At 38.9% G+C, this 24,055-nt stretch overlaps 1 non-coding gene across 1 annotated transcript; it reads right to left on the reverse strand.

The window, feature by feature from the left end:
- Positions 1 to 2,998: 2,998 nt before the first annotated feature.
- LOC122239801 lies at positions 2,999 to 3,105 on the reverse strand. Its single transcript, XR_006219187.1, has one exon. It is a non-coding gene; the product is annotated as a U6 spliceosomal RNA (small nuclear RNA).
- Positions 3,106 to 24,055: the final 20,950 nt, after the last annotated feature.

Here is a 24,055-nt window from a genome sequence, read left to right on the forward strand (position 1 = left end):
AGACAATATGGGAACATCTCACCCACAAGATTTAGTAAGTGCATAGACTTAAGGTCAGGTGGGAAATGGCTGAACTGAGAAACAATCTTATAATGACAGATAAGACTTTATCCATGATCTCACACCCTTATAAGGCAAACCCCGCTAAACTTTCCCCAGAATTTCTTTCAGAAAGAATCTCCGTGGAGTTCGTGTGGCTCTGCTTCCAACTGCTGTTTACTTCATTTGACTGTAGTATTTCTCATTTTAAAGTCATTAGCACCTTGGGAGCAACCTCATTGCCTGAACAGGTTAATCTCCAGTGAAGCCCCGTTCCATTATGTCAAAATTCACCTCTGCTTTTATCGGTCTTTACACATGTTGTTTAAGAATGTAAACACTCTATGGCTCCCTTGTGTTTTGTCTGTCTCTTCAGCTCTGAGTGAACTCTGCTCACACTGGTATGTGTTCCGGGCTCTTGCCTTCTTTCTATTAGCCAATATCCTCTCCTTTTCCAATAATATAGATTTCCCACTGAACAATATCGCCCACTCAACAATCTCTATAACCTTTTCTGATTTTAATGATTTCTGATTCGACTTGCTACATGTAAAGAACAAAAAAACAAAACTGTTCCTAAGTTTCCTTGTCAAAGAAGAAGGATTCTGTTTTTAAGAGAATTGCCGAGAATAAGATAAAAAATGTATTAACCAGGGGCGCCTGGGTGGCTGAGTCGGTTGAGCGTCCGACTTCGGCTCAGGTCGTGATCTCGCGCTCCGTGAGTTCCAGCCCCGCGTCGGGCTCTGTGCTGACAGCTCAGAGCCTGGAGCCTGTTTCAGATTCTGTGTCTCCCTCTCTCTGACCCTCCCCTGTTCATGCTCTGTCTCTCCCTGTCTCAAAAATAAATAAAATGTTAAAAAATAAAAATAAAAATAAAACGTATTAACCAACTTTCCAGTAATATTTGAGTTTTCGGGGGACTTGAGAGGCTCAGTTGGTTAAACGTCTGACTCTGATTTTGGCTCAGGTGATGATCTCACAGCTCGTGGGATCAAGCCCTACATCAGGCTCTGTGCTGATGGTGTGGAGCCTACCTGGGATTCTGTCTGGCTCTCTCTGCCCCTTCCCTGCTTGCTCTCAAAATAAATAAAAATAAACTTGAAAAAAATTGCATTTTCTACTGACATCGGCTACGAATGAGCAACCCATAAAAACAGTCTTTCATTTTATTTATTCTTCAGTGAGTAGAGGGTGGTTCTGATTTTCCTCATATCTGTGCTGTAAAGTGTATAACACCTAATCAAGATGATGCCTCAAAACTTATGTAAACATTGTCATTGTAGATTTTTTTTCCTTTTCTTTTGTTCTTTTCCTTTTTTTTTTTTTTAATTAAAAATAGTGATGAAATGAATGCTAGCATTTTTTTCCTATGAATTTTTGGGACTGGGGTTCCTATCTCAGAAGATCTGAGCATTGAGCTATCAAAAGATTATACCAATTCCCATTGCCATCAAAATAATCATGGCATCATCGTTATCAGGATTTTTTTAATGTTTATTTATTTTTGAGACAGAGAGAGTCAGATCGCGAGTTGGGAGGGGTGGTCGGAGAGAGAGGGAGACACAGAATCTGAAGCAGGCTCTGGGATCTGAGCTATCAGCACAGAGCCCAAGGTGGGGCTGGAACCCACAAACCATGAGATCATGACCTGAGCCGAAGCTGGATGCTTAACTCACTGAGCCACCCAGGTGCCCCAGGAGTGTTTTTAATTAAACTAAAAACTTGATATTAAAAATAACTGTACAATATTATTTATTTTTATTAAGGGTCTTTCTTTTATTTCTAGTGTTACTAGGAAGGCCAGACTTTTTCTAAAATTCTATGTGGTATTTGTTTTTTGTTACTTATTACCTATATCTGTTATCTATTTTCATCCTTTAAAAATAGTTTAAATTATACACTACCAAGTTTTTTTAATGGAGGTAGAGAAATGATACAGTTCAGTGGAACCAAGAGAGAGTGTGTGGGGTTGAGAGCAATAGGTGAAGGGGCTCAGGGAAATCACAGGGCAATATGGAAGTTGGTGGTCTCTTGAGTGATGGCAGTGGCGGCCGGGGAATTTGCCAGATGGGGCAGGTGAGCACAACAATGGAGAGGGGATGACAGTAAAGTCACAATTCCCACATTAAACACGTGTCTCTTTAGGTAACTTAGACATTCAGTTCTTGCTGTCTATGATTTTTTTTTAATTGGATCATTTAAGAAAGGTTTTGAACTGTCAAACCTGTCTTTGTCTAAGTTTTTTTAGACTATGTCTCCTTAAAAGATCCTTGGTAGAGGGGGCACCTGAATGACTCAGTTGGTTCACTGTCTGACTCTTGATTTTGGCTCAGGACAGGATCCCAGGATTCTGGGATCAAGCCCTGCATTGGGCTCCACACTGAAAGTGGAACATGCTTGAGATTCTCTCTCCCCTCTCCCCTGCTCACCAGCTCTCTCTCTTAAAAAACAAGAAACCAACAAACAAAGAAACAAAGGAACAAACAAAAAAACTTGGTAGAAAGAAAGGAACGTGAAAAACCTACACCTAAATTTGATGCAGTAGGACATGACTTTTAGCCTGAGAATGTTAACAATCACCTTTGCCTCAAGGGGGGAAATCAACAAACAAACGAAAAAATAGATGAATAGACAAAGAAACATTCTAGGAGTCCTTTGGTGGTGGCTGGCCCGTGGTTGTGGATCCCCTAGGAAATAAAAACACAGACAACTGGAGATGTTTACTTCCTCCTGGTGCCTCTTCCTTTTCCCCTCTCTTTAGTTTTATTGCCATCAACTTGAAGACTCAAAAGGTAAGAAACAAGTAAAATTTATTTCAGATGATTATCAAAAACTGGTTGATCTCTGTTCTCTGTGCCAAGATAGAAACCTGAAGCCTGAACAGTTCACAGGTGAACCTAAGGAAATGATGGCAGTTTACTATTTTGAACAGAAAAAGAATAGAATGAGTTAAGCACCAAAAGGATATGAATATTTCACAAATTTGCACGTGATCCTAGCGCAGGGGCCGTGCTAATCTTCTCTGTACCGCTCCAATTTTAGCATACGTGCTGCCGAAGCGAGCACAGGAATATATATATTTCAAAAAGGACTATATTAACACCCCAAGCATCACCTAATAATCAATTCACATGTGCTTGATTCATGCTCACAGTTTGTTTGTGTATTCATAAGCTCATTCCGTATTCCTGCGTGTGGAAAGTGGGAGGCACGAAGCAGACTTCCTTTCTTCTGACTTTTAACCAAGCATGAGAAATAAAGTGCAAGAACTGGACTTGCCAAAATCTCCTGATGCTTGGAGAAAAAAAAAATAATTAAAAGCCATAAAGTAATTTAAAATGTGGGGGGAACTGTTTGCAAAATAGGGTACAAAACTTTATTTAAAAGCTATTTCTACTCGTCACATTTTCTCTGCATACTAGAATAGAGTTATGGTTGCAGTAATGGTTTGCTTACGGGCAAGCAATTAAGCACCTGTAGTCACTCCACAGGATGTAGATTTCGCATGAATAGCTATTTTATAAATAAACAAATAGAAACTCATATATGTAATGGCAAAGGCAAACACCGCTTGGATTTTAAATTTTAAAAGGACTGTTCCGCACTTTTTTGGGGAAATCATTTGTTTCCATATATAAATTGGATTCGACTTAGCCTTTTCATTTTCCACATGAATAATTAATAATGTCATCATTATCCTGACAGTCCCTCTCTAGCAATTTAACCATAATAAGGCTGTAACGATTCACTGCATTAAGGTCCATATAAGCAAGATATGAGCAATGCATATGATGAATATAAGCGTGAGATTTCTCAGATGTAGGTGGAAGTTGATTTTGGATATTCCATCCCCTCTTCTTAGGATTGGTTGTCTATCCTGGGAGAACAGGATTCCTGCCCCAGGGCTCCTCATCTGTTCTCTGGATCTTGAGATGCTTCCTGTTTTAGCGTGTCCTCTGCGGCATATGGAGCACCTTGTAATTTATTCAAATTCAGAAACAACTGATAGAGAATCTCGGCTTTGCCAGGTACCACCTAAGTGACCCTCCTACGTTAGCTGTCTAACTTTTCTAAGCCTGAATATCTTCATGTGAAAAAATAGGGGAGAGATATAATAATCACCTCATAGGCGAGCCTGAAGAATCTTCACTCAGATGGTGGGGCGGGTAATGGTTCTCACAAGCAGGATAGGATGTCTTCTCTGAGATCCGGCTACCAGTTAATAGTAAGCCACCTTTACACTGGCCTGAGAGGGCTGCTCCTTCCCTCTCTGTGCCCTGGACCAAAAGTACCCGGACCTCGGCTTTCTTCAGCAGAGATGGGCAACTGGGCTGGATCTGACAAATGTTTTCACCAAAACCTGTGGGTGACAAAGGAAATTAGTTAATGGGGTTTACCTGATACAGTCTTCTAAGACTTAAGAAGAGCCAGATGATGCTAGGAGGGAAGATTGTGTAAAATAAACTAGTGAGAGACAGGATTTCTTTAATTTCATGAATTTAGAAAAAAAATAACATAACATACAGTTTAAAGCATGTGGAGGTATCCACGTTGTTTTATTGGACAGTTCTCAAATGTTATGCAAATAATTTATTAAAATAAGACTTAACATTAACAGGTAGAATTGTAGACAAAGCCTAGACTTTGGCAGCAGGTGTATCTGTTTTTGAAAATCAGATTCACTGTTGACTTTGAAAGTTTAGGGAAGCTGTTTAGCCTCTCAAAGATCACTGTCCTCATCCGTACAAGAATGATAATGATAGTTGCCTTAGGGTCAGCAACCAGTCACTTAGCAGATTATCTGCATGGGAGTAAAGTCTCAATAAATTTTAGGTATCATATTGAGATGGGTAGGATATGAAATTAAGAGCATGGGATCTTCTTCCAGAAGCCTGAGTTGTAGTTTTGAAAATCCAAATTATGCCGAAACATTTTCATAAAACACAACTCTATCGCTTAACTTTTCTTTGATTGCACTGTGTGCAATAATACTAGAAGAAAGTGAACCGTTTTATTCAGGAAACAGACAAACCAATGACTTTAACAACTTTCTGAGATTTACCTCCTACACATGGATTTTTCTGTGCTGTTCCTTACCTAAGGGCTGCTTTGAGCCAGCTTTCAGTAAGAATCTGAGCACACCTCCTTCCCACAAATAACAATTACAACTAATGTCGACACAACTCTGGTTGTTTTTGTTGATTCCCAAAGGAATTCAACAAAAGCAGGAAAGATTAACGAGGGAAGCTGAGGCTCATATGATATAGCACGTGCACTCAAAAAACTTGGCAAGTTTAAAGTCAAATTAGGAATTGACATTAAACCTTGAAAAGTTGGCTGTAAAGAATAGGATAGCAACTAAAATTTACAGCAGAATAAAATGTTAGAGTCCTAATAAATGTTCAAGGAGAATATATACTCTAAAAGAGTAGATTCATTCCAAGGTTATCTTAGATTTCATAGAAACGTTTCTATAAGTCTCTACGTAAAAAAGTGGAGAAAGAGAAGGGCACTTAACAACTCACAGAAAAAAAAAGATATGTCTCTTAAATTACTATAAAACTACCTATAATTTTTGTCAATTATGATATATTCTTATTATGAGATTCTGAGAGTCATTGTAGTACAAATGGAATTGTGAAATGTATTAAGAAACAGCAAATAACAAACTGCATCCAAAACAGAAGCACCTGCTCAAGAAGACACCTTCCGTTTTGCTACTCGTTCATTTCCCGCCAGTTCCCGTGACATTTAGTAAATCCCAGAACCACACCCACCTCATCTACAGGTTATTAGCTGTAAAATGGTTAGATGGGAATGACATTAGGTAGATGACACAAGAGTATATGTTTGATAACAACGCACACTCGATATTTCAATAACATCAATACTTTCATTAAAGTAAAATGAGAACATTTTATTCAGACTGTCATAACAGTTCAGAAAGTTGCTCTAACGTCGCCTCCACCTCCCGAATTCTAGAGCAATTTATCCTGTCCTATGGTTAAAGCTAGAGTGGATCATAAATATGGTACCACAAATTTAAAAGTGTGTTCGATTCCCACAATATTTGGGAATAAAGTAGCTGCCTCTGGTATTTTTCAGAGCATACTGCATGAAAGCTTGCAATACTCCTGCACCATGCAGATCTTTTAAAATAGAAATCAGAATGGCAAGAGTTATAGAAATTGACTTGGCTTTGGGCCTGAGAGCGATTATTGCATAAAGAAATTAACAACTTTCTTCAAGTAGTGGTAAATGTCTTGACTCAAGGATGTGACCTTTCAGCACAGACAGACAGGCGGGGACAAACTTAGGCACATCAGCAAAGCACTGAGCAGGGCAGAGAAGGGCATCAGGCTGGACACATTTCAGTTGTACCTGGCTAGCGATGAAGAGATATGGTGTTTAATGGAGTATTCCATTTACTCATAAGCATGCGTGTAGAATTTGCTATGTGGCAGGCACGAATTCAAGCCCACTAAAAATACTAGCTAGAGGGGCACCTGCATGGCTCAGTCGGCTAAGCATCAACTCTTGGTTCGGCTCGGGTCATTATCTCATGGTTCCTGATTTTGAGCCCCGTGTCAGGCTCTGCAGTGTGGAGCCTATTTCAGATTCTCTCTCTCTTCCTCTCTCTGTCCCTGGCTTGCTTGTGCTCTCTCTCTCTCTGTCTTCTTTCTCTCAACAATAAATAAATAAACATTAAAATATATATATTAACTATAATTGTCCTCCTAACAACGTATGAGATAGGAACTATATTTACCCATGTTTTGCAGATGGGGAAACTGAGGTGCAGAGTGGTCAAGCATCTTGCCTAAGGACTCAGAGACAGCAAACGGTGTGCTCAGGATTGGGAGTCAGGCGCTATACCTCCAGGTCAGTGCTATGTTGTCAACCACAATGATAAGTACTTGCAAAAAGTCCAAAGGACTCTTTGCCTCCATTTCAGCAAAGGCTTCAATTGTAAGAGAAGAAAAGAAAAAAAAAAAAAAAAGAAAGAAAAGAAAGCAGTACAAAGGCCCCCATATTCCAAAGAAAGTCCCTTTGCAAAAATTCTAAATCCATCAGGGTTTATTCGGTTATGCTGTGGTGAGGACTGACCGCCGCCCCCCACACCCCCCAGGGGCTCAACCACAGAGGAATGTTTCTTGCTCCAGCCAGAGGGTATCTAATGTTGGCTGGGGCTTCTCCTTCAGCATCTCTACTCTGAGACCCAGGCTGGGGGCAAGGCCTTTATCCAGAACACTGTCAGCTCTCATGTCAGAGAGAAAGCAGGCCCCGGTAGGTTTTACATCTGTGTTTTGTGTGCCTACATGTAACAGTGGTCAATTCTACTTCCCATTTATTGGCCACAGCGAGGTGCATGGTCCTGCCAGCCGACAGAGGAACTCAAGGGACAATCCTACCATGTGTGTGGAAAGATATGGAGGGAGGGGACCACGCGAGAGAGTTGGAGAACAAGAATATCGTGCAAACAACAGTTATTACCACCACTAACCGGGTAGCTTAAAACTCCTTTTTAAATACCTGACGTCTCACCTACACAACAGCTTCAAAGCCTCCAAGTATAATAGTCAGGGACGTTGAAGCTGGTGAGAGAATATCCTTAGAAAACATCGTTGGAGTGTCCGTGCACTTTCTTTACCCCTTTTCCATTGAAAGAGGAAGGACGTGCTCACCTTCCTCGCCTCCGCTCTAAGGGAACAATTGCAGAGGTTAGTTTGTGTGCTCTGGAATTTGCAGACCCACTGAATTGATGTCTGAGTCACAGCTGAGCAATCATGTGACAGGCTGACCGCAGATCCATTCTGCACAGTAGGTAACATGTGCTTCCAGTATGGGTCAAGGTGAAAGTTTCCTGTGGAATAGAGAGGAGGGAGAGATTGAGAGAGACAGAGAGAAAGAGAGGGGCACAGAGCAAGACAGAAAACTGAGAAAGAGACAAAATGAAACAGAGAGAAAGACAGAGAAAGGGCAGTGCAGGAGCGAGTGAGTCTTTGTAGGAGTCTTTGCACAAGAGAGCTTCCTGAAGGGGCAGCGGGACCCCCTGAAAACAGGGCTGTGTGGGAGTGGTCTGAGAACCAAGATCACCAGGGTAAGCCCTATGCAGCCAGCCAGAGCGTGGCCCCCCATAAATGGGACGAGCTCCCCATAAATGGGAGGGGTTCTATGGAAACCAGAAAGCACCTCACAAAAAAAAGAGTCAGCTTTAAACTCAACTAAACCATTTTCCTGTTTTCATCTTCTCTGGCACACACCTCTCCCCTCCTACCACGGAGGGATCAGAACATAGCCAGAGATCAGGAGTGAGTTGTGTGTGTGTGTGTGTGTGTGTGTGTGTGTGTGTGTACGTGCACTCTCTCTCTCTCTCTCTCTCTCAAAATAAATAGCCCACTAAAAAAATTAAAAAAATAAAAAGAATTGTTTTATGGCCCTAAGCCTGGCATACTGATCACAGAACTGAGGTTGTTAGCAACTAAAGCAACTGGGAAACATTTATACTAACTGAAGAATGAACAGATAACCTATGGGACAGCCTGTGACCTCACTCACTACCAGAGGAGGAGCCAGCACCACAGGCAAAGTTAGCATTGCTCCCTGATAGACTCTAGAACTTGCCACTTTTAAAGTCCCAGCTGTAGAGAATGCTCATGGCCTAGTATAAGTTTTATTCTTCTCAAATAATCCTTTGGTTATCTTTATATTAAATAGCAGAGCTCAATATCCTGACTATAGGGACCCCGATTCTGTTGTCGTTGTTGTTGTTATTCTTTTTAATGTATATTTATTTATTTTGAGAGAGAAGGAGAGAGCCAGAGCGAGTGAGCATGAGCAGGGGAGGGGCAGAGAGAGGGAGAGACAGAATTCTAAGCAGGCTCCATGCCACCAGCTCGGAGCACAACATGGGGCTCGAACCCATCATGATCTGAGCCAAAATCGAGAGCTGGATGCTTAACCGACTGAGCTCCCCAGCTCCCCAACCCCAACTCTTTATAGATCTTACATTTCTATTCCACAGAGTAGACCTGCCCATACACTGACCCCCTCAGAATCGCCTTGAAAAACTATATATTTCTCAGTGTATAAATTATGCTTGTAATTGAACACACACATACCTGCACATTGATTGTTTTATTTATCTTATTTTTTTTATTTTGAAATAATACCAAACTTACAGAATATGTGTAAGCACAGCAAAGTCCTTTTTCTTCCTGAACCAGGTGTGAGTTAGATGCTGACATGATGCCCGCCACTCTCAAATATTTTGGTGTGTATTTCCAAGCAAACAAAGACATTATCCTACAAAACCAAAAAATTTCAATCAAAATCAGGAGATCAGCTTCAGTATGTAGGGTGGTTAATCTCATGTGTCATCTTGGCTAATCTGTGGTGCCCAGTTGTTGGGTCAACCACTAGTCTACATGTGGCTATGAAGGTATTTTATGCATGTGATTAATATTTACTATAAGCTGGCTTTAAGTAATGGAAATTTGTGTGGGTAATGTGGATGGACTCCATTCAATCAGCTGAAAGGCCTTAACAACAAAATAGAAGTTTTCCAGAAAAAGTGGGAATTTGGCCTCAGAACCACAAGACCATAAAAGAGAAACCTTGCTTGAATTGCCAGCCTTCCAGGCTTCTCTACATATTTCAGAGTGCAGAACCCCCAAATCACCTGCAAATTCCTTAAAATCAATAAACCTCTCTCTAATATAAAATACATAATGTAAATTTTATATCTCTATCTCTATCTCTAGATCATTTATCTCTACATCTATATAAAATATCTCCGAGTCCTTTTACTGCCTTAATCAGAAACTGTATCTCAGGCTACTTTGTCCTTTCTGACCTCGATAGTTTTGGAGATGACAGGCCAGTGTTTTTGGTGAACGTCTCTCAATCTGAGTTTGTTATTTCAGCAGAAACTGGTTTAAATTGTGATCTTTATTAGGATTATCTCTGCCACGATTCTCTGTTTTTCTCCTGGCATCTAACCATGGCAGACAATATTGATTTGTCTCATTTTTTTATACAGTTACCTGCATCACTTGATTAAAAAAGTATCTGGCAGTCATCTCCATTGAAAAACTGCTTGTTTTCTCTTTGTAACTAATAAGCAATTGCTGACAGGTAATTTGAGACTATGTAAATATCCCATTCCTCATCAAAATTCCTGTCATCTATGTATCTATGTACCTACCTGTTCATTCATGCATCTATCCATCCATCCATATCAGTTGTGTGTTCATGGATTTCTATTTATTCAATGGATTAGAATCTTTTCCTGTCTTTATTTTCATGCTTAAATTGTCTCAGAGTTGACCAGTAGGATCCTTTCAAGTTCTCTTCTTTGGCCTTTTGGTACTAGTTATCTTTTATGTAGTACTTCCTTAAATTCTGACAAGACGTTTCAGATTAATTTGTATTTTTCCTGTTTCAGCCATGGAATCCGTTTTTCTATGGAGTTCTAGACCTTGTAGGTAATAGTGATATTTCAAAACCAAGATTTTGGTGTTAAGTGTAAATAACACAGTAAAAAAAATTTTAAAAACTATGACTTCCATAGATAGGTAAAATGATAAATTATAATCATAACATCTAAGTTTGCTTAGAAATTTAGAGAAAAGTGAGCAAACAATTGAAGAAGTATATTAATTCCAGTCAGCTTAAATTTCATAAATCCTTTATTTGTTCTTCTTAGGATACTGTAATTCGATGGTGTACTTGAAAGAAGTCTTAAGGAAAAGTATCACTAGTTAAATGGACCCCACTAGTTCTATGGCCTTCTAGAAAGACGGTGCTCCTCTCTGGGACTGACTTTTAATACTTGTAGAGGAAAGGGGTTAGACTTGGTGATCTCAAAGTCCTTTTCCATCGTTAACATTCTTTGATTTGAGGATTAAATAAGAAGCAATTTATTTTCCTCCCCTAGACTTTTTTTTTTTTTTTTTTTTTTTTGCCAATAGGTACATTGCCCAGTAACAATGCATTCCTTGTCTTACTAACTAAAAGATCCATTAAAGAAAGCGTTGTGACCCAGAGCACAGGCCACCTTATATTTCCACGAGAAAGCTTTTAAGCATTAAATTTCTACATGTATTATTTACTTTAACTTCCCATCTCTCATGGAACCAGACATGCCCTCTGTATCCTAAATTCTCCATCACCCCTGAGAACACTTTTATGTGGTTAGATTTAACTTTTTAATGTAAGGAAAAAAGGTTTTTTGTTTTTTTTTTTGCTTTTTAATCCTGGGATTGTTTTACAGTTTTGGTTTCTTTGTGACCTGATAAGCAGATTTCTCCAAATTGCAGATCTGGTCACATTATTCATAGTAAGGAGATCATCAATTATTTTTAAGATTAAGCCTCAAAGAGGCTTGATTTTTTGCATCAGTGTAATGGAAATCAGAAACAAAGGGAAATCAAATTGTCCTTGAAAGGAAAAATATTTGTGGCATAGATTTTGGATGCAGAAAATAGAGTCTTCTTCAGGGTAAGAAGTATCTACCTTGCTTTACATTGGGATTTTCAAACTAATCAACTGCTGTCTGTGGACAGGATGAAAGAATAGGAAGGAAGAAAGGAGAATTTGCCATTCCTAGATGAGCAGGGTCCTTCATGGAGTCAAACACGACACGATAGGAGCACAGATAATGCAATGGGGAGATAGTCCAATGGCCCCCATGACATCAGAGGAGGTTAGAAGCTGTTGCTCGACTTCCGCATGGCCTTAGACAGCTTCAGGCATCAGACCTGTAGTCCTTCCACTTAGAACCATATTTTGTTTTGCTTTCAAAGCATTTGTTTTCGGTCCATTAGTTAACTTGATTTAAGTCTGAATACGTCTTTCAGGGGCAGAAGCCCTGGGCACCTTCAGCATGTGAGCGCTGCAGAATCTGAGAGGACTTGAGCAGTCACAAGGACACAATTGGCACTGTTAAGTCTCCTCCACTGCAGCTTGGAATCTGGGAAATGTGTGAAACTAAACACAATGTAATGGGGTCAGGCTTTCAAAATACTCTCTGTATTTATGAGAACACAGTGATGTTTCGTATTATAAGGTGAAAAAATGTTTTTCTTCCTTCTTTCCTGCTCTAACTCTTCTATTGCCAATGTGAATGCAAACTCTTTGATATATTTAATGGAACAAAAGGCAGTAAGAGTCTGATCTCTGGAGACCCCCAAAGCCAGATGAGATAATTAACTGCCCTGAATGCTTTAAGAATGTTGAAGTATATTTTATCCAATGATGGCTTTGATGACCCAGTATATCCGTTCTGACCTCTAAGTGGATGTATTTGATTTCTGTGTGTGTGTGTGTGTGTGTGTGTGTAAACAAATGGAAATCTTATAATTTATTAGTGTCAGCCATTGATATAAAAGATATTTACATATTTTAAAATTTTAATTATGTTTTTAGTTTTATTTTTTTCATAATCTCTACATCCAACCTGGGGCTTGAAGTCACAACCAAAGATCAAGAGTTGCATGTTTCACTGACTGAGATGTCCAGGTGCCCCAAGATAGTTATGATTTTTTACCTATAAGATATTGTGAACACACTCATCGTCAAATATAAATTTACTAAGTTAGGATATACTTGAGTATTTCTCTACTTCAGTAAAACCAAGAAGCTTTTTAAAAGAAGAGCTACTAAGCCCCAGTCCCAACTTGAAATCATGACCGTCAAAATCTATTTATATTTCCTGGGATATTTGGGTTTCTCTCTCTCTCTCTCTCTCTCTCTCTCTCTCTCTCTTTTCCCCCCTCTCTCTCTCTCTCTCTCTTATGTTCTCTTAATTCTGATGTTAATTCCATACTGGACAGAATCACACTTAAACAATTTCCTGGAAAGAAACACAAAATCATTTTAAAAGACACAAATTTACGTCAACAGAAAGAAAAACTTACCGCTCATACAACTTCACATGGGAGGTTTGAGGTAAAGCTAGTCCTAAGCAAGCAGAATAAGAGACAGAAGCTCAACCCAGATTTCGCTCTTTTTCTCCCTCTTGTTTTTCCCTGTGGTTTGGCTCAATTTTTTCCCTCTGTAAATAGGTTACTTTCTTTTTCGCAGATTCTATGCTGAAGCCCCAAAACTGAGAGTCACCACACACATCCTGAAACTTGATATTACCAAACAGCAAGAGAATTATCATAATTGTGTATGGCATCTCTCTGAAGCTGTGTGCTTGCTGAATTCAGAAGCCTGGAGACCTACCTAGTGCTGTCACCATGAGCTCAGAAGCAGAGTTTTTAGGAGAACGTGACATGTGTCTTCAGGAGTTTGGTATACGAACCAAAGTAGTGGCTTCGGTATGTGAACCAGAGAAGAAGGCCAGAGGCTGGCTGGTGTAGCTTGTGCTGGAAAGGAAAAGAAGTGAGGAGAGTGTATTCTTCACTCCCACAGTATCACAGGGGAGAGATAACATTATCTTCCTGTCTTTGAAGAAATAGGCTGGACAAGGTTTCTGGTACCTCACCTTAGACAGCTGCTTGACCTGTACTATGCCAAGGCCTGAACACAACCCACACTTGTGCCCCAAGAGAATATTTCTGGGAAAGAAGGTGTTGCCAGCCTGGAGAAGATAACAATGACACAAATTAAAAAAAAAAAAATATATATATATATATTAATATGGAATGACTTCCAAATAGGACTCAGGCAGATTCATTAAACTTTCAGTAAGTCATGGAGTTATGGTCTACCTACAATATCGTCGGGGGGGGGGGGTGGCAATGAATATTAATTAGGCAGAGGATCTTTGAAGACAGTGATTAAAAAATAAATAAATTAGACACCTTGTTGTGTGCATTCCATCATGGTGAAAAACACTTGGAGTGACAGTCCAAAACACTGGCTTTATAAACACATGGATGACACCCCTACCCAAAGCTGTGACGTTTAATCTCTGATGGCTACCAGCAGAGAAGATATTGGCTCTTCCTTTAACTTCAACTAAGAAAATCCTTGAACCAGACTCTGATTTGTTCACTTTCACCCAAAAGTCCACTTCAGTGCATGGCGTCTTAAGTATGGATGAGCACCTCCCTACTGTCACATACTTGAAACTCCTTAAAGTGGAGAGATTGCTAATCCCCAAAGGAGGAAACGTTCTGAGCAGATAAAATACTAAGTGCCCTTGCCCAAGGGCCTGAAAGAGAAGACTACATCTTTTACAAAGAAGGGATCTTACTATATAACACTCCTCTGTTCAAAATCTTTCTTCTATTTTGTAGTTCAGTTGCACTTTCCTCTAGCCTTTCTTCAAATCCTTTCTTTCAAAACATTTTGCTTGTATACATGAGACATTTATTGAAACAAGTCGAATTATTAAATTAGGTTAAAAAAGACATATCAAGGAAACCATACACATTTGACCCTTGGGCAATGTGGGGGTTAGGGACCCTGACCCCTGTGTAGTCAAAAATCTATTAACTCTTGACTCTCCAAAAACTTAACTACTAGCATATCCTACTGTTGATCAGAAAACTTGCCCAAAACATAAACAGTTAATTAACACATATTTTATATGTTGTATGTATTTATTATACACCATATTCTTATCATAAAGTAAGCTAGAGAAAAGAAAAGAAAATATCATTAAGAAAACCACAAGGAAAATGCATTTATAGTACTATATTGTACTTCTCAAGAAAAAAATCTTCATATAAGTAACCTGCACTGTGTTGTTAAAGTACTGTGTTTTCTTTTTCTTTAGGACTTTTCTTAATCCATAAAATTGTACCTGTAATTAGTACGAATCTCTCTAATTTTTCTTGGAACGCTTTTTTTCCTAGAACATTTGTTTCCCATTAAATCTGTGGAGCCATGACATAGATTATGCATACTGACAATAGGTGTGGGTATGTAGATACACATATATTTAGATGCTTATGAATACCTATTTATTCACATACACAAATATATATAGCACGACATCTATGTAACAGGCAAGCAGAGGAGTTCGACTTCACGGTTGCTATAGGCTATGTACCATAGAGTTACATTTTTAGATTTTCTATTTTCCATCTGCTGATTTCAGATAGAGAAATTTTTGTGCTTTCAGAAAGAGAGTTGCTGGAAATGTTTTGCTTTCTTCTTTGTACTATTCTGTATTATTTTACTTTAAGTATTTGATTTGTCATTAATTTCTTATGGATCAAGTGTTATGTTGAAAAATGTCCTTGGTAATTGGATTCTCTCGTAATTTATCCAAGTCAGTATGAAATCAGACATTAAGGACCATGTGGGGGTCATCGGCACATCAATTCCTATTGGGAAGACTTTCTTGATGTCATTTGACTGGTCTATGCTCACTTCCAAGGACCACACACTCTTCTAATAAAAGCTCCTCTGTTACTGCCAAGTCCTACCTTCATGAAAGCAGTTCTTGAATGTTCATCTCTCTATACCATTATTCTCCAAGGGACTGGGTTAAAGAGAATGACTTTCTCAATTGCCACCTTGTCCTAACACATTATTCCAGGGAACATTTCTACTTTCCTAACTCACACATTTTTGAAACTATATTATGTGCATTGTAATGATTCATAGTCAGCTGAATTTAATCAGTGTAGACTCTGCAACTGTCTCACCTTGCGATATATATACTTTGATAGACACTGACAGTGTGGCATAAATTCCTAGAATGTGGGGAAGCATAGATTTAAAAAAAAACTTTTATCTGTTTTGATGTCATTTCTATCATGCTTCCGTGTGCAGAGAGGTCCTTCATAAATGCGAATATTTCTGAGCTCAGCTTCAGCCCTTTCAGTTTTCAGAAGAGAAACTAAGGACAGTAGATGTTATTTGCTTTTTCAAAACTTAGGCAACCACCTGCTGGCAGAGGAAAGATGAGGGCAGAGATAGTTTCATTTTCATCCAAAACTCTTTTCCCCCTCACTAAACCATGCTGCCTCTTCGTTTTCTAGAGTCCTACTTAATTCTGAACATATCCAGTGGAGGAGAAAATGAGGCAATTTGTCGCTTGCCTTCTATAGATTTATAACATAAACATCTAGATGCTGTGGTTGAATCTGTAAGGTGGATAAGACTTCCAGGGGACACAACTCCATGAATGTGCATTGAATGAATTACAGAGAAGGAATGTTTATTTCATTAAACACCTGAAGTTATTTCCTTAATTGAACCACTCTCTTGGCAGTGTGTGCTCTAGACAGCCAGCGGATCTGTGAGACTTTCACTGTGCTGTTTCTCAGAGGACAGTCATAACCCAGCACAGGAGCCTTCCAAAGTAATACAGAGGCACTGAGCATGATCACTCTTGGACCTACTGAGTCTACCCGGTTATGTTTCCGACCCTTGGCCTCTGTTGTCTTCACGTTCCATTCTTCTATTTCCTTAGTCATGCCATGCTTTACCCCACTCCCAGTTTACTTCCCGCCGTAGATTTTCTTCTTCAGGGACTCAAATCATTTCTTTTCCCCATCTTCCTTAGTTTTGTTCCTTAATGCCTCATCACTTGGCTCAACTATAAATATCTTTAGATTGTGAACTCCCTGAAGGCAGAGACCAAGATCCCCTTGTTTCTGGTGCCAGTGTAGTCTGGCTCCTCATGGAAGCTTAATAACTACACTTTAGGTTGATTAATAGTTAACATGTCATGAAAATTAAGATATTTTGATATTTAAAAATGATCCAGAAGGAACATGCTAATGACTTTGCTCTAAAGCATTGGTCTCTGGGGACAAAAAAGGATCTCAATTTCCCTGTACCATTGCGAAGGATAAAGATGGTTTTTAATGTGGAGTAATTTGACTATAATTTCTCCAACTGTACCATGAAGGTAGGCTTCCAAGATCCTAATATAAAGCTGGTTCTAGTATTAAGAAACCCAGAAATAACATCATTGGCCAAGGTGCCTAGGGAGGGTGCTATACGTGATCCATTTCTCAAGGCATTGAAATTTATTTTTCCTCTCAGTTTCTTTACTAGGAACAGAATCTTTGGGTGCAAAGGAAAGGAACATAGAGACCATTTACTCCTAATGATCCCTACCTGGTTCTTAAAATCCATGGGGCCTGTAAAATGAAGCAGTATTTCAAAAACCCGGATAATGATATAAGCTAATAAGATGCCTTTACTTTTGCCTGAAATTGTAGCACTCCATATGAGTAATAGTCCTTATACTAGCAATTTTGCTATTAGCAAATAGTTCTGATGGATAGCCATATGTTTTTTTTATTTAAAATAAAACTTAAATATATAACTTATAACCCAATAAATAAATGAATATATAGAACTCAATATCTTTCCCCCCCAATTTTCATACCTATTGGGCAGGAGATGGGAATAATATATATGATTGTGGTGGAGGAAACTTGTGGAAAACAAAGGTAGTTCACACTATTCAATTCCTTGATGAGACAGTAGTATCTGGAATTATTAAATGATTGGCCTTGTGTGCCAAAGTAGCGATTGGCAGCATTTGGATTTCCTTCTCCAGGACATTGCTCTTCCTCATTCCCATATCTACCTCTATATTATTCAAGAAACGTGATGTGAATTATTTCTCATAGATACTCAACCTTGACATACTTATAAAACATTCCATAGACTTTCTGGAGTTATCGCCTACAAGCCATATTTGCTTGCACCTTGAGGGCTTGAAATACATCTACAAATCCCTATAAGGTGTATTCTTTGTTGCTTTGTGACCCAGTGATGACTTATTACTTGAATATTCAGAAGAGCCTACAGAGACAAATGGCTCAGAGCTTCTCAGGCTCTACAGTGTATGCTAGACCAGATAAAATGTGTTTGTGATACAGGTTAAACCTTAACAGTCTCCCTGCAGGGTTACACTCTGCTGTTTCCACTAAAGGGAAAGAGGAGATTTTAGATATAAATGCGCATTAAGAGTTGAAAAGACTTTTAGTGAACAAGAGCAGAACAGGTTTAGTGATATAACAAAACCCAGCCAACAGCAGCTTCAGAGAGGTGCACACTGGGTGTTTCAGGCTCAGAGAACTATACAAATGTAATGGTTGATTTTCAAATGCAAGGTCACTCTGAAAGTTACTCCACAATAAGCTAAAATCATATTTGACTCCATAGTTTTGATGATTACTGAAAATTATTTCTCAACGTATTTGCATGGTATTTGTTGTTTTTCTCAAAAGATTTAAAAATTCCAAAAGAATCAACACAGTTTATTTATTTTATTGCTCAAATATTCAGCTCATGCATTACCTCTTCTCTGAACACCTTCTCACACAAACTTCCACCTCATTGGTCGTGAAATAGTCATAGTCCTCAAAACATTTATTGTATCTATACATTTAGTCAGAGGCAATCAACTGGACAATACCCTGCATCCTCCTAAATTAGAAATTATTTTTGGTTATTGGCCAGATTTCTAGTGCCTACACACAGTTTCTGGCCAGAGGCAGGGGCTCAGTGAAGTTATTTGAATTATTGTCTATAATATAAAGGCAATATTGTGTAGTACAAAAGTTGTTGGAATTAAAATCAATGATTTGTTAAAAGACTCTTAAAAACTGAGAACAAACTGAGGCTTGATGGGGGGGTGGGAGGGAGGGGAGGGTGGGTGGTGGGTATTGAGGAAGGCAACTGTTGGGATGAGCACTGGGTGTTGTATGGAAACCAACTTGACAATAAATTTCATATTAAAAATAAATAAATATGTAAACTTTAAAAAGAGTGTAAAAATAAAATAAAATAAAATGAATGATTTGTTAAGGGGAGTCATTGAACCTACCACCTTCTCAAGTAGATGCAACTTTGTAGTGAGATGTCTGTCTGCATTAGAAAATCCTAAGGTGGTTAAAACCAGATTGTTTTATGAATAGAATTATGTGTCCCCTAAATTTATACGTCAAAGTCCTAGCCCTCAGATACGTCAGAATGTGACTATCTTTGGAAATAGGGTTATTCAAGATGTTATTAGTTAATTTGAGAGCATCAAGGTGGGTCTTAATCTAATATGTCTGGAGACCTCACAAAAAGGGGAAATTTGGAGGCAAGCATGCACACAGAGAGAATGTCATGTGGAAGCTGAAGGCAGAGAGCAGGGTTATGCTTCTATAAGCATAGAAATGCAAAAATTTCCAACACACTGCCAGAAGCTAGAGGAAAGACACGGGACAGGTGTTTTGTTGTTTTTCCACAACTCTCACAAGGAACCAACTCTACAGCTGTTTTGATCTTAGACTTCTGGTTTCCAGAACGGTGAGACAATATACTTCTGTTGTTCTAAGTCACCTTGCTTGTGGCACTTTCTGGCACTTAGAAAAACTAATACACTTGCTGATGCAAGTTTTGAATTTAAAATATAATCATTCAAGTGGCATTTCTCTATACATCTTGAGAATACATAAGTTAATTGTGCCTGAATAGCCTCAATGTCCAATGGGAAGCCCAGGCACTAAATGCTTCAATTTCCTTAACATAGGTCAGTATAATGCCTATTTGATATATGGAAGATCTATTGATTATATCCACAGTTTAGTCCCCTAAAATGGCAGAACTATCAGAGCAAGATATTGTCTTTCCATCTGCTTAGATGTGCTGATGTAAGGGTAGTCCCTCCTGACTGGAAGGACCCAGTCTCTTTGGAACTCACTTATTTGCGATTCACGCCATCAATCATTTTCTGCCCTCTCCATTTGCTGAATTCCTTTTTGGCTAAACATCATTTCTTTTCTTTAATATTCTTTCTAGAGAGAGGATACAAAGCAGCATAAAAGCTTTCTTGAACTTTACGCTTACACTGTAACACACTTCTCTTTGTAAAGAAATATGCCTCTGCTGTCACTTCTGGAGCTAGAAACTCAGAACTTCATCTTAACCAAACAGATGTCGTAAGGGGTTGTGGTTCTGGCTATCTCTGCCGCAAATAAGCTGCATGACCTGCATAAGCCACTTAAGTTCTAAGGGTCATAAGTTCTTCAGCTGTAAAATATATAGAAAAAAGGTTGGGACGCAATACCTCTAAGTCATTTCTATCCCCAGCTTTTAAAAATGTCTACATGAGCAATTTATTCATTCATCCATTCAACAAATGAATACTGAACACCTGCTATATGATGCAGGCTGCAGGGCCCTGCTTTTATGGAGTTTGCTTTCCAGTGGAAATGACAAACAATAAACTTAAAAATTAATCCACCTATGTAAGCCTATTAGACAAACTTGAATTGTATATTTATACTTAGAATACAATCATGATGTATTATAATTCATATACTATATTTTAGTTGGTATAATATATCATAGTTGATATAATACATTACAATCGAAATATATTACAATTGATATATTACAATTAATATACTGTAACATAACACAATGTGCAGGAATGCAGATTGGGGAGGACGCCTTCTTTGTCTTGGGCGGACAGCAAGCACTCGCCGAGTGGGTGATATGGAAGCGGAGACAGAATGAAAAGATGGAGCTGGTGTGGGATAATTTCAAACTCAAGGTGCAGGGAATTCAAAGATCCTAAGGCAGGAAGCTGCTTAGTGGAGAGAGGAGCCTAAAAGTAGTTGATGTCGCTAGTAACCAAGGAGGACACAGGTTAAAGAGACGGTTGGAGAGAGGAATGGCTGGGCCACATAAGGCCATGCAGGCTTTGCACAAGGGTATGAGCTCTGCTTTGAAATCTAGTGGCAGGCTTTTAGGGGATCTTAAATTGGAGAGTGATATGACCTTATTTATTTCAGTGGTAGTAATCAATGCCTCCTTCACCAAGGCAAAAGATTTCTTCAAGAGACATTATGGACTTTCTTTTTGTTTCATAGGGTTCCTTCTTTCTCTTTTGTAGTCTTTCCCTTTCTCTTTTATTTTGTTTCTTTATTTCCCTCTCTTACTTTATTGATTTTGAAATTTCTTTCCGTTCCTTCCCTGCTCCACTCGTTTTTACCTTCATCAAGCAGCACCTGAGATATATTATGGCAAAGATTATTTTAACTGAGCAGAAGAAAGCTGCAGACCCCACTAGGGGTCACCTCTGACCCACTGATGAGTCCTTGATCCTGCAATTTTGCCTTGGGTTTATAGTCAACTCAGGAGACACTTATTCTCCAGTCTCTACCTTTTTTTTTTTTTTTTTACCTTTATGATCCCCCAAGGATCCAACTCAAAGGCATTGTGGTCCACATCCTCCCTTGGACCCAAGCCACCCCAGGAGCCAGGCAGGCTATCAAAACAGGCCTGCCCCAGATGATTCCCTTTGTTCAGAATAGTTTGGTGCTCTTGAGCTGGGAACTTGGCTCACTGACAAAAGTGGCATCATTCTGCAAAGTGGAATGTCACCGGAAAGGCTGTGATTGTATGAGGAATGCTCGGACTATCTGTCTGCCTCTTGCCAGTGGGCTGCCTGAGGGTCCAGCAGCCAGGCTTCCTGGAGCTTCCTTCAATTGTCTTTACACACACAGAATTTAGTACCCACTTAAAGACATACAGCCCTGCCCTCAGCCTTCTGCTGAAGAAGGAATCTTTCTGTGATTTATTTCCAACCTGGTTGCTTTTGAACTGACAGTTTTATTAATTGGAGAAATTTCATTATTTTACAAGGCCAGTTGAGGCGTCAAGGACAAGTGGGTCCCCGAGGTACTCTTCCTTTTGTACATTTATCTGCATATATTAAGACATGTCCATTCACACAGTCTATATGCACACATATTATCTGTCCTATCTGAAGAGAAGAGGTGAAGCTCATCTTATTTTTTTCACAAGTTGATGGCAGATTCCTCGAAAAGATCAAGAAATTATCACGTTTGCATCTGCTAGATAAATTAATGAATTTGGCAATCTGAAAATTTTTCTTTTCTACTTTTTCCCCCCCTTGCACACAAAGGCTTTTGGAAAGCCTTGGCCAAATTATCATTGTTTGAATTGCTTGGCCCAAATGGGCATGTGTCTACTTAAACTTTATCTTCCATTTTATACTGTTACAGTGTAACATTCACTTTCCCTATACTTTCCTTACATTCCACATTCCTATTCATCTCACTTTATGAATAAGAATTTTAAGTCTATCCAGGATTAGAGACTTTTCCAAAAGTTACATGTCTAGCATGTAACAGATCAAGGACTAGGCCTGAGATCTCATGCATTTAGTTCAAAGTCAGTGCCCTTTATACTGCAATAAAGTCTGCAAGCTTTTTTCAGTAAATGGCCAGAGAGTAAATATTTTAGGCTTTGCAATTCATATGTTCTGTGTCACCATTACTCCATTTTGCTGTTGTAGAACAAAAATAGCCACAGAGGATACATAAAGAAATGAATATTGCTGTGTTCTAAGGAAATTGTATTTATGAACATCCAAGTCAGAGTGTCCTTTCATTCTCATTTGTCATGAAGCACCATTTTCCTTTTATTTTAGCCCCTTAAATATGTAAAAAAAAAAAAAAACCATTCTTAGTTCACTCATCCTAACAAAATAGACAGCAAGTGGGATTTGACCCATGACTTGTAGTTTGTAGAACCATCTATGAATGGAATTATGAGCCAGACAGCTGAGCCTTGAATTCCGTTTTGGCCCCTCATGGGATGGGCAATAGAAGGTCTCCAGAGTGATTCTCATCATAATAAATCATCAGCTGAATTTCAGGCACCAGTCATCAGGGATTAATTTCAATCAAGATTTCTCTTAAAGGAAAACAAAGTGAACATAGTAACTGAATAGATACAACTTCATAAGGGTAGCTCATATTTTTAAAAACATGTAAGGAAGAATATGACTTGCTTTCCTATTGAAAAGTATTATTTATAGAGTCTATGAACTTTTGGAGAATCCTTAGGAAAAAATTAAGGAAAATATGAAAGTTTTTATATTCATTCTTATTCTATTATAGCCCAGTGCAGTTTAACTATAATAAGCCAATTAATTGGTTTTCGTGGGTATGGATGGCTCCTCAGGAAAGCAAACCTCCCCTTTTTCTGATTATTTCAGATGGAAAGAGTTTGCTGATAGCTGTTCAAGATAAAACAATATACAATTGCATAGTGCAGCTGCTGGAGCTAAAAGACAGAGATGAGAAAGTATCAACAATCAATTCTGTAAAATAAATGTTCAGGTCATATTTGCTAACAATTATGTAAGAGGTTAAAAATCAGACAAATTCCTCCCAGATTAGCAGCTGGCTGATGCTGGAAGAAAAATCTCTCATTTCCAAATCTGGTCCCTAACTAAAGAGCAACCTTGGGCTTTTACTCGAATTAAATTGAAAACCAGGAAAACAGAAAATACCCTGCTGACATTTCATCTTATTCCTTGTTGAGATAACAACTCTGGAACTTGGTTTCTTTTTTTTTTAATTTTTTTTTTCAACATTTATTGATTTTGGGGACAGAGAGAGACACAGCATGAACGGGGGAGGGGCAGAGAGAGAGGGAGACACAGAATCGGAAACAGGCTCCAGGCTCCGAGCCATCAGCCCAGAGCCCGACGCGGGGCTCGCACCCACGGACCGCGAGATCGTGACCTGAGCTGAAGTCGGACGCCCAACCGACTGCGCCACCCAGGCGCCCCCGGAACGTGGTTTCTGTATTCATGTTTATATTTAACACAGAGTAAACACTTAACATATAATACTCTATAAAATACATCTATAAAATATAGATGCGCTTCTGGGTTAAGAGCAGTTCCATTTTGGAGGTTGATGGTGGGATTAACCCACATATTTGGCTGGATATTGAGGGATAAGGAGGTGAGGAAAATCACTGGCTCTTTTTATTCCCAGTCCTCAAATTTCTACATTTACAAGGAACTGGAATGTTCCATCTTCTTTTCTGTCAATCCCAATTCTGTCCACCTTCAAGGCCTTCCTCGACTCTTGACTCCCCCAGTGATATTTCCCTAATTATATCTGCTGGCCATTCTATTTTATTTTCAAACAGTGTAGCATTTATTTAAGTACCACAAAGATCCATGTTGATAGATGTATTTCAGTATTTTTTGTGAAAAAAAGACATAAACTAAGGACCAGGCTTCATCCCCTTAGAGTACATTCCTTGAGCT

This window comes from Panthera tigris, chromosome B3, assembly GCF_018350195.1.
Source record: "Panthera tigris isolate Pti1 chromosome B3, P.tigris_Pti1_mat1.1, whole genome shotgun sequence".
NCBI lineage: Eukaryota > Metazoa > Chordata > Mammalia > Carnivora > Felidae > Panthera > Panthera tigris.